Source organism: Arachis hypogaea, chromosome 10 (assembly GCF_003086295.3).
Source record: "Arachis hypogaea cultivar Tifrunner chromosome 10, arahy.Tifrunner.gnm2.J5K5, whole genome shotgun sequence".
Lineage (NCBI taxonomy): Eukaryota > Viridiplantae > Streptophyta > Magnoliopsida > Fabales > Fabaceae > Arachis > Arachis hypogaea.
Window position 1 is genome coordinate 74,257,623 of NC_092045.1, and position 9,924 is coordinate 74,267,546.

General features: G+C 42.7%; 1 non-coding gene across 1 annotated transcript; it reads left to right on the top strand.

Moving 5' to 3' along the window:
- The first annotated feature begins 1,579 nt into the window (after positions 1-1,579).
- Positions 1,580-1,687, top strand: LOC112718733 (small nucleolar RNA R71). Its single transcript, XR_003161060.1, has one exon. It is a non-coding gene; the product is annotated as a small nucleolar RNA R71 (small nucleolar RNA).
- Positions 1,688-9,924: the final 8,237 nt, after the last annotated feature.

A 9,924-nucleotide genomic window follows, 5' to 3' on the forward strand; every position in this document is an offset into this window, starting at 1 on the left:
TGGGAAAAGTGAGACCTTTAATGCCCACTAATACATCTTCAGCAACTCCAGCCACTGTAATAATACTTTTATCTGCTAACACAAAATGAGCTGCCGAACTTTTTAAGGGAGGGAGCCTTAAAACATCATATACAGATAAAGGCATTATACTAACACATGCTCCTAAATCACACATGCAGTCAGAAAATATCACACCTCCAATGGTACAATTAACCTTGCATGGACCTGGATCACTACATTTTTCAGGTATATTTCCCATTAAAGCAGATATAGAACTTCCTAAAGGAATAGTTTCTAATTCATTAATTTTGTCTTTATGTATGCACAAATCTTTTAGAAACTTTGCATATTTAGGTACCTGTTGAATGACATAAAAAAGGGGAACAGTTACCTCAACCTTTTTGAAGATTTCTACCATTTTGGGATCAGGTTCCAACTGCTTCCTGGGCTTCCTTGCAAGTTGTGAAAATGGAATAGGAACGGCGTCCTCTATAGTGTCTGCGCCCTTTGGTGCTTCTTTCTGTGATTTGGTGTCTTCATCTTCAGCCATGTCCTGGATGCTCTTTTCTTCTTCAACATCTTCTATTTCCACTACCTCTTCAGCTGAGGCGTGTTCAGGTGGGTTTGGCTCTTCCTGATTCCTCTCTTGCAATGTGGTTCTGGGCCTTATGGTGATGGCATTAATACCACCCTTTGGGTTGGGTAATGGTTGAGATGGGAGTCCACCAGAGCTTGAGGACTGGTTATTGGAGTTGGTCAGTTATCCAACCTGTGAGACAAGGGTTTGTAAAGTAGAAGTCAAAACATTCAGAGTTGCATTAAAATTATTTTCCATGGCCTGTTGTCTCTGATCAATAGATTATAGTAACTCATCATTAGGAGATGAAGAGGGGTAAGTGATCTGAGAGGTCTGCTGAGATGCTTGAGGCTGTCTTAAATGAGGTGCTCTGTAGGACTGATTCTGATTCTGCTGCCTGAAGTTGTTATTGTTATTCCACCTTTGATTTCTATTATTATCTCTGCCTTCTCTGTTATAATTGTCCCTCCAACCCTGGTTAGAATTGTCTCTCCATCCTTGGTTAGAGTTATCCTGCCATCCTTGGTTATAGTTGCCACCTTGATTGTACCCTTGATTGGGGCGGTCATGAAAGTTATGAGTGGCTGCAACAGTGTTGTCTTCTGGTTGGAGTTGCGGACACTCATCGGTATAGTGACTGTAATCTGCACAGATTCCGCATACTCTTTGTGGAACCAACTGCTGGTTGTGCTGTGGTGGAGAAGGCTGAACTTGCTGAGGCTGTTGCTGATTCAGTTGCATCTGTTTCAGCAAGTTAGTCATTTCACATAAGCTCTGAGCTATAGCAGCAGTCTCTTTACTAGTGAATACCTCTGCAATAGCTCTTGACCGACTTTGTCTCTGCCTGTGATTCCTAGTAGAGTCAGCTAAGTTGCTGATCAATTGCCATGCTTCTTCCGTAGTCTTGTACTTTTTCATAGAACCGTTGCTAGCACCTTCCAATGTGGTCCTATCTTAAGATTTCAAACCCTGTGTAAAGTAGCCGAGCAACACTATCTTGTCAATCATATGATGGGGGCATGCTTCTCGAAGATTATTGAAGCGTTCCAAGTATTCATAGAGGGTCTCAGATTCATCCTGAATGATCATAGACATGTCCTTTCTCAGCTTATCGGCAACTTCAGCTGAAAAGAATTTATCCAGAAACTCTCTCCTAAGTGTATCCCAGTTGGAAAGAGTTGCTCCGGGTTGATTGTAGTACCACTCTCTTGCCTTTCCCTCCAGAGAAAATGGGAAGGCTTTCAACAGAATGGAGATTTCATCAGTGCCATCACGTTTAACAGTAGAACAAGCAGTTTGGAAATCCTTAAGATGCTTGATAGGCTCTTGAGCAAGTAAGCCATGAAACTTGGGCATCAAGTTGAGTAGTGAAAACTTTATTTCAAAATCTACAGCTACTGCTGGGTTGTGTGCCTGGAATGGTTGGAGCGTAAAATCAGGGGCTCCTTCCTCCTGGATAGTGACTCTCCTAGGCGCTACCATGTCACCTGCACGTAAATGAACTGGATCAGTAGAGAGGGAGCTTGTTTCTTCCTTAGATGACGGTTCAGGTTCGTCCTCAAAGAGGAGTCGCCAACGCCGAGCTTGCCTTATACGTGAAAGAGTTCTTTCAATCTCAGGGTCAAATACTGGCAAGCTTGGATCAGGAAGTGAACGCGTCATTTAACGAAAGAAATGTACAGCTCATAGTGAAAGAATGAAAAGAAAAATTGCAATTAAAATAAATACCAATCAATAAATTAGCACACTGTTGTAACTCCCCGGCAATGGCGCCAAAAATTGACGTGGCAGAAATTGGCGGGTTAAGAAATTATCAATAGAAATGCGTTGCAAGTACATTCCTTAACCAACCGAAAATCCGCTTATCAATTTAGAAGGGTTGTCACGAAATTTAAATTAAAATACTGGGAGTATAAGTCCCAGGTCGTCTCCCAACGAGTTGCAGAGAGATGTGCTATTTTATCAATCAGGTGTTTTCAAAAATGGTTGAGTTGAATAACAGAAAACTAAAATAGAGAATTTAATTAATTCTAAATAAAAGCCTTGACTGGGAGTAGATTAGTTGAAAGCCCTATTCTTGTTGAAGTACTCTCAAGATTAATTGATAATTGAAGATTGCTCTGTTTAGTTATCCCTTACTAGGTAAGGGAGAGTCAAACAAGTTGGATTGCTATTTCTATTCACAATCCCAATCCACTCATTGAAAAGGATTTGTGTCAGTGACTAGAGGGCATTCCAACAATGAGCCCAATTACAATGTCTCCTTTAAGTACCCCAACTCAAGGGTTCCTTTCAATCAACTCCCCATCAAGTAAGGGAACTACTCGCTCATTGTGAACGTAGAACTCATAACATAGGAAAGGGAATTAAAAAGAGACATGATAAATAATAATGAAAAGGATTAATTAAAAATAAAAATAGTCTATATTAATAACTTGTAAAAATAAGCCAATGTCAACTCTAGGGGGATTAAGAACATGGAAGAATAAGTAAAAAGCAAATAGCAAAGTATAATGACTAGTATCGGAGGTGGCGTCTTCCAAAAATCCTAATTATAAATGTCAAGTGATTGAAAAACCTAGGGGAGGAGAAAATCCAGATCTAAAACTAAAAATTATGCAGAATGAATTATGTCCCTCGTTTCTGCATGTTCCCTGACTCTAATCTGTAATTCTGGGCCGAAAACTGGGTTGAAATCTGGCCCAGAAACCCTGCCAACGACTTCTAAAATTCTGTAGATCGCGCACGTCACGCGGACGCGTCATTCGGCGTTTTGCTTTTCCATGTGGGCGCGTCGTCCATGCCTCCGCATTGCTTCTGCTTTTCCAATCCGCGCATCCGTGTCACTCATGCGGCCGCGTCACTGTGATTTTCGCCCTTCCGCGCGGTCGCGTCGCTGACGCGTACGCGTCACTTCTCGCTGGTCATCTCCTCAATTTCTTGTATTCCTTCCATTTTTGCAAGCTTCCTTCCCAATCTCCCACTCATTCATGCCCTATAAAGCCTGAAACACTTAACACACAGATCACGACATCAAATGGAATAAAGGGGGATTAAAATACCTAATTAAAGGTCTCCAGGAAGTAAGTTTTCAATCATGTAATAATTTTAGGGGAAATATAAATGCATGCTAATTATATGAATAAGTGGGTAAAGACCATGATAAAACCACACAATTAAACACATTGTAAACCATAAAATAGTGGTTTATCAGTTGTTTTTGCTGCTGTCCGAGATGTGTTTTAGTAATCCGATATTCTTTTCTTTATTGTAGGACTAGTTGGTCTTATGGCTTCTCGCAAGAATATTATTGAGACGTCTTCCCAAGTCCCTGAGGGCATGGCTGATTGGGTGGATTCCATGGTTCTTCTGTGTCTTTCAGTGGTGGATTCCGACTTCTGTAAAGGGCTGCAAAAACACCATAGGGTTTGTGGTAGTGGTGCCCAGGAAGGGAATTACGAGTTAGTAGCGCCTGATTCCAATGAGAGAGTTTGTTTTCATACTTCGGTTGAGGGGGAGCATCCCTATTTTTATGCTTATGAATACTTCTTTAGTCTGTTGGACATTACTTTTTCTTTTTCTACTTTTGAGACCAACTTGTTGTGGTCTTGTAACATTGCTCCATCCCAGCTTCATCCCAATTCGTGGGGTTTTATAAAAATTTTTCAGCTGCTGTGTCAAGAGTTGGGCATCAAGCCTTCTCTAACTCTTTTCCTTTATTTGTTTTTTTTGGCCAAGCCTGGGGCCTCTTCAAAAAAGAAAGCTTCTTGGGTTTCCTTTAGATATGCTCAAGGGCACAAAGTCTTTGCCATGTATGATGAGTCCTTTAAGGACTTTAAAAACTATTTCTTTAAAGTTCGAGCTGTTGAGGGGGTTCGCCCCTTTTTTCTTGATGAAAATGATGAACCTGCTTTTCCTCTTGAGTGGCAAAAGAATGTCATGGTGTCTTGGTATACTTGGGAGATATTAGACGGGGTTGAATAGGCGTTTGTGAGTGTATTGGAGGATATTTGGGGGGAGCCTCCGCATCTGGATACTAAGAAATTTCTGGGGGACCCATCTTTAGTCCGAAAAGTGTTGGGTATTGACTGACGTGTTATTTTATTCTATTTTACCCCTGTGATCCATGACTTTTGTTTGTTGATTCTATCTTTTCTGTTTTTCAGAAATGTCGAAAAATAACGACTCCATGAAGGCTTTCAAAAAAGACAGGAAGGCAGCCGCTGCACAAAACATCTTTGTTTGTTGATCCTGATGATGCGTTGAGCCTCTTCCTGCGCCTTCTTTTAAAGCTTCTGCTATGTCGGTCTCTTCAGCCCCCTCGACCGTAGTTGAGTCAGATCCTGATTGTCAGATCTTGAGTCGAGGTGACGGGACAGTGGATGCGGTGCCTCTCTAGGCTCGTACTCCTTCACCTCATGTTGATGCCGCTAAGGAGGGACTTCCGAGTTCTCTTTAATTATCCTTGGTATATTTTGGCGTAGCCCGGCCTGTGGGCTTTTGAACTTTTTATTTTGTAAAGCATGCTTCTGACTTTGGTACTTCTTTATTTGCTTTGCTTCGCAAATTTATTTTCGATAAACAAAAATAGTCTCCGAACTCTTGGGCCTGACTCTGATGGCTTCTTGAGTTTGTTCACTACTGCGACTTGTGTTTGGATTGGACCTTTTTTGCTTTATGTTTGTAGCCCGACTTCTGTTAAGGCTGAATCCACCTTGTGTGTTGGTCTTCTTTCTTTGTCCCGAAGTTATCTTTAGCACTCCATTTCGGTTGGACCTTTTGTGAGGTCTCTATTAGGATTTGCTTTTTGAGGTTTTTGGATGGCCATCATGTCGAGCTCTTTACGAGTTATTTCTGTAATTCTCTTTCTTGGACCTTGTTCGAGTCTTTTTTAGGGATTACTTTATAACTCTTTGTCGTTTGTGCCGACTTCGTCATGTCGGGTTCTTTTGAGTTGTTTCTGTAGCTTTATCTTTCTGGGCCGACTTTGTCACGTCGGGCCCTGTCGAGTTACTTGATAATCCTCTTTTTTGGACCTTGTTTTAGGTCTCTTTCAGGGATTATCTTTTGTAATTTTATCTTTCTTGGCCGACTTTGTCACGTCGGGCCCTGTCGAGTTACTTTATAATCCTCTTTTTTGGACCTTGTTTTAGGTCTCTTTCAAGGATTATCTTTTGTAACTTTATCCTTCTGGGCCGACTTTGTCACGTCGGGCCCTATCGAGTTACTTGATAATCCTCTTTTTTGGACCTTGTTTTAGGTCTCTTTCAGGGATTATCTTTCATAACTTTTTGTAGGAGTCCGACTTCACCATGTCGGGCTCTTCAAAGTTATAGTAATCCTTTTTTATAGGCTGGCCAGGCCTCTTTCCAGGGCTTTACTTATAACTTGGGTTGTTGTGGCTGGTCCGACTTTTTGTGCCAGCCAGTCTTTAAGTTATTTTATAGCAATCCATTTTATTAGGTCCTCGTCAGGTCCTTTCTATGGATCACTTTCTATAACTTCTTGCATTATTCTGTTTTCATCTTTGCCGATTTTGTAGAATTTGGGTTTTTAGCCCTCGTTTTTATCGTGATCGCGCAGTGAATTCGATTTTGACTTTTTGTCGATCTATAGCTTTAATATCGGGCGATGAATGTTTTTAGAATAATACGATTTGAGTGTTTGTAGAGAATCTGAACAAATTTTATTAAAAGAAAATGCAAATATACATGAGGAGTTAATTTCCTAAGTCGGGTGATTTGTAGGTCTTGGCGGGGCACCTCGTTAAAAAACCTTTTTTCAGGAAAAAGAGTGTGCCTTGTCCAAGATCTTTTATCATCCCTAGCTATAGTACCTTCTTAGGTTGTAGGCGTGCCATGATCTAGGAAGCTCTCGCCCGTCAAGTTTGAAAAGCCTGTAGTAACCCTTTCCCAATACTTCTATGACTCAGAAGGGTTCTTTCCAGTTTGCTGCCAGCTTTCCTTCTCCAGGTCGAGTTGTTCCTATATTGTTTCGGATTAGGATGAGGTCGTTTTCAGCAAAGGCCCGCTGTATTACTTTTTGGTTGTATCTGGAGGCCATTCGTCGTTTCAGCGCCTCTTCCCTTATCCGAGCTTTTTCTTGGATTTCTGGAAGTAAGTCGAGCTCTTCCCTTTGAAGTTGGAAATTGGCTTTTTCGCTAAAATGGATTACTCTGGGTGATCCTTCTTCGACCTCCACTGGGATCATTGCCTCCATTCTGTAGGCTAATCGGAAAGGTGACTCCTTTGTCGTGGAATGCGGAGTCGTTCGATATGCCCATAGGACTTGCGGGAGCTCTTCAGCCCAGACTCCCTTTGCATCCTGTAATCTTCGTTTTAACCCTGCTAATATAACTTTGTTAGCAGCTTCAGCTTGCCCATTGGCTTGGAGGTGCTCAACAGAGGTAAATTGTTATTTTATATTCAGGTCGGCCGCTAGTTTTCTGAAGCTTGTGTCTGTGAACTTGGTACCATTGTCTGTAGTGATAGAGTATGGAACTTCGAACCTTGTGACGATGTTTCTATATAGGAATCTCTGACTTCTTTGAGCTGTGGCATTGGCTAGGGGTTCTGCCTCGATCCATTTTGTGAAGTAGTCTATTCCTACTATGAGAAATTTGACTTGTCCTGATCCTTGAGGAAAAGGTCCGACGAGATCGAGTCCCCATTTTGTGTATGGCCAAGGTGAGGTTACGCCGATGAGTTCCTCTGGCGGAGCGGTGTGGAAGTTGGCATGCTTTTGACATGGCGAACATGTCCTTACAAATTCTGTGGCTTCTTTTTGTAGAGTTGGCCAATAGAATCTTGCCCGAAGTACTTTTTTGACGAGTGCTTGCGCTCCGAGGTGATTGCCATAAATGCCACTGTGTACTTCTTCTAGGATATCCTTAGTGTTGGAAGTCAGCACGCATTTTAGCAATGGTGTTGAAATCCCTCTTTTGTATAAAGTATTATGTATGATGGTGTAGTATTGTGCTTCCCGTTTTAACTTCTTTGCCTCTTTCTCATCTGCAGGGAGGGCTTCTGTTGTGAGGTAATTAATTATGGGGGTCATCCATCCCTGATCGCGACCTGTTATGGCTAGGACCTTTTCTTTTTCTAAGATTGATGGATTCTATAGAATTTCTTGGATAAGGCTTCTATTGTTGCCTCCTGGTTTGGTGCTGGCTAGTTTTGAGAGTGCATCGGCCCGGGAATTCTGTTCTCGAGGTATGTGTCGAATATCATACTCTCCGAGTTGTCCAAGCTGTTCCCTGGTTTTGTCCAAGTACTTTTTCATAGTGGGATCTTTGGCTTGGTAGCTTCCTGTTATTTGTGAAGTGACTACCTGTGAGTCGCTGAAGATGATAAGTTTTTGAGCTCCAACCTCCCTAGCCAGCTTCAAACCAGCTAGTAGTGCCTCATATTCCGCTTGATTGTTTGAGGTAGGAAACCCGAATTTGAGGGAGAGTTCGATCTGGGTCCCCTGGTCGCTTTCAATTATTATGCCTGCACCATTTCCCGTTTTGTTTGAGGAGCCGTCCACGTATAGATTTCATTCTGCGGGGATTTCCGGTGTGTCCGTAAATTCCGCAATGAAGTAAGCCAGATATTGAGATTTAATGGCCGTCCGAGCTTCGTATTGAAGGTCGAATTTGGATAACTCGACTGCCCATTGCAAGATTCTGCTTGCCAAGTCTGTTTTCTATAAGATTCTTTTTATGGGCTGGTTGGTCCGAATTTTAATGGTGTGAGACTGGAAATATGGGCGAAGTCATCGAGATGTTATTTTGAGAGGTAAGCGAACTTTTCTATTTTCCGGTAGTTCTGCTCGGACCCTTGTAACACTTTGCTGATAAAGTATATGGGTTGTTGCCCACTGTTGTCTTCTCGGACCAGTGCTGAGGCTATTGCCCAATTTCCCACTGCAAGGTACAAGATGAGTGGTTCTCCTTCCCGTGGCCGACTTAATATAGGTGGCCGTCCCAGAAATTTTTTGAAGTCTTGGAAGGCTTGTTCGCATTCAGCTGTCCATTCAAACTCCTTTCCCTTCCTTAGAGTGGCGTAGAAGGGGAGAGATCTTATTACTGATCCAGCCAGGAACCTGGACAAGGCTGTCAACCGCACGTTGAGTTGTTGTACCTCTTTAATACAAGTCGGGCTTTTCATGTCGAGTACGGCCTTGCACTTGTCCAGGTTTGCCTCGATTCCTCTCTGTGTGATCAGAAAACCCAAGAATTTACCAGCTTCTACTGCGAAGGTACATTTCGTGGGATTTAGTCGCATGCCGTGTCGTCTTATGGTGTTGAATACTTGTGTCAGGTCGGATAATAACATCTCTTCGTTTTGCATCTTCACTAGCATGTCGTCTACGTAGACCTCCATGATCTTTCCGATGTGATCCAAAAATACTTTGTTCATTAGTCTTTGGTAAGTGGCTCCCGCATTTTTGAGACCGAAGGGCATAACAATGTAGCAGTAATTTGCCTTTGGGGTTAAGAAAGAGTTTTTTCTTGGTCGGGTGGGTACATTGGGATTTGGTTATATCCCGAGTATGCGTCCATAAAGGAGAGGTATTTGTATCCGGAGGAGGCATTTACCAGCGCGTCGATGTTCGGGAGTGGATAAGGATCCTTCGGGCAAGCTTTGTTGAGATCGGTATAGTCGATGCACATTCTCCACTTCCCATTTGACTTTTTTACCAAAACGACATTAGCAAGCCATAGCTGGTATTTGACTTCTCTTATGAAGCCTACCTCTAGTAGAGCTCATACCTGTTCTTCCACTACTTGAGAGCGTTCTGGTCCTATCTTTCTACGCCTTTGTTGTACCCACCGAGATTGTGGGTAGACTGCTAGCTTGTGGCACATTAGTTTGGGATCTATGCCTGACATGTCTCCGGCCTTCCACGCAAAGAGGTCGGCGTTGTCGCGTAGAAACTGTATGAGTGATTCTTTTATGTCCCCTTTTAGGAGTGTGCCGATGTTGGTTGTTTGGTCCGGGGTGTTCCCGATCTGTATTTTCTCTATTTCTCCTTCAGGTTGTGGGCGGAGCTCCTCCCGCCTCTGAACTCCACCGAGCTCGATTGTGTGGAATTCTTCTCCTCTGCCTCTGAGGTTTAAACTTTTGTTGTAACAGCGGCGCACCATCTTCTGATCTGCCTTTACTGTGGCTATTCCTTCTGCAGTTGGGAACTTCATGCACAGATGCGGGGTCGAGACTATTGCGCCGAGTTGATTTAACGTTGCCCGAACTATTAGGACATTGTAGGCTGAGCTTACGTCGATGAAGATGTAATCTATTTTGAGTGTTCTTGACTGACTTCCCTTTCCAAAAGTTGTGTGGAGCGAGATGTATCCCATTGGT